A 1,458-nucleotide genomic window follows, 5' to 3' on the forward strand; every position below is an offset into this window, starting at 1 on the left:
CCAGAGGTAAGTACCTTTATCAAAGCACAAACCACACCATATTGTAATCCCCCGCTGGAGTATCAGTCCCCCTACCGGGCTGAGCTCACTGATTTTTATCTCTAAACCACAGCACTTAGCATAGGACTCTACGTGGCACAAAGTTGATGTCAATAGATGTTGGTTAAAAGAATGAATGAATGATTATTCCTTAGTAATGAACCAAGTTTGTTCACGAAGTCACCTCTGGTAAAAGGTATTTATGGAACAGAGTGTTAAGCAAGGTAAATGTAAAAGGCCAAGTTGTCAAGGTAAAATGAGCTCTTCCTTGTTCAATTACTATAAATATGAACTAGAAGGTGACGTCATCAGGGAATGATGTCTTGATTATAGATTCTTTATCAGCTCACCAGACAAGGTTTAGTGGAGAATGTAGATCTTGAGCAAGATTTCCAGTTGAAAGAAAACTTGAATTTCCCAGACAGACAAAGAGTTAAAAACTAATGTAACTTGCTTAGCAGAATTTATTTTCACAGTATGCGTGGTCCAGCTTTCCAAGCCAGCCTACTTGCAATTAGGAAGAGGGCCTTCTTGCTCCATCTCTCTACTTCATTTTAGATAAGCTGGCTTCTCAATTCACTCTGAACAATTTTCTTTTTTTCCAGCTGGATTATTGACTTCTCAAAGAAGCTACAACTTCTGACTCCGTGAGAGTTTAAAACAAAACCAGAAGGACAGAAATCATGAAGGGTGAACTTGGTTGTCAGAGAACCTCTACTTTGCCACAACTTTGCAAATCTGTTAAATGAGGAAATGGGGCTAGATAATTTCTATGGTCCCTTAAATTTTATGTTCTAATTAAAGAAAACAGTTGAGTAATTACATGAATCCAGGCAATAGGCTGGAGGCATGGTTTTAAGTAGGAGATCGACAGGTAAGCTAGAAATTCACTTTCCTGTTTTTCAGTAGGAGGTATTGTCACCTTTACTCAAGCAATGTTTTGGAGTTAAGAAAAAATCTAGAACTTAAAGTGGTTTGGGCAGTTTCCAGTAGAGCTTCCTAATAATTAGTCAGAGGGGTTTGGACTTTTGCCAAAATAAAAGGTGTATCCATTTCTTTTTGGAAATTTTAATACACTGATATTAATACACTAGTATGTTGATGGAAGAAATTTTATACTGGATTTCAGAGTCATCTTCTTGCTAGGAAATCTCATTAAAAAGTAGTTACATATTTTTTTCAGTCAAATAGTGGCACTGTTAATATTATTATTTTATATAACATATATGCTCCAAACATCCTATCCCAAAAGAGGAGGCATATAATATAAAATCATAATTAATGAATTAAATCCACCCCTGGAGAGAAGTATCATAGTTAACTTAGTGTTAATTAAGCCCAGTATTTCCTGAAATCTGCAACTATAAAAGGCATTGAACAAAGTGACAAATATTCCTAGAGCTGGGATTGTGAAATTGG

Source organism: Ceratotherium simum, chromosome 14, assembly GCF_057802395.1.
Source record: "Ceratotherium simum simum isolate JZ-2026a chromosome 14, ASM5780239v1, whole genome shotgun sequence".
NCBI classification, from domain to species: domain Eukaryota; kingdom Metazoa; phylum Chordata; class Mammalia; order Perissodactyla; family Rhinocerotidae; genus Ceratotherium; species Ceratotherium simum.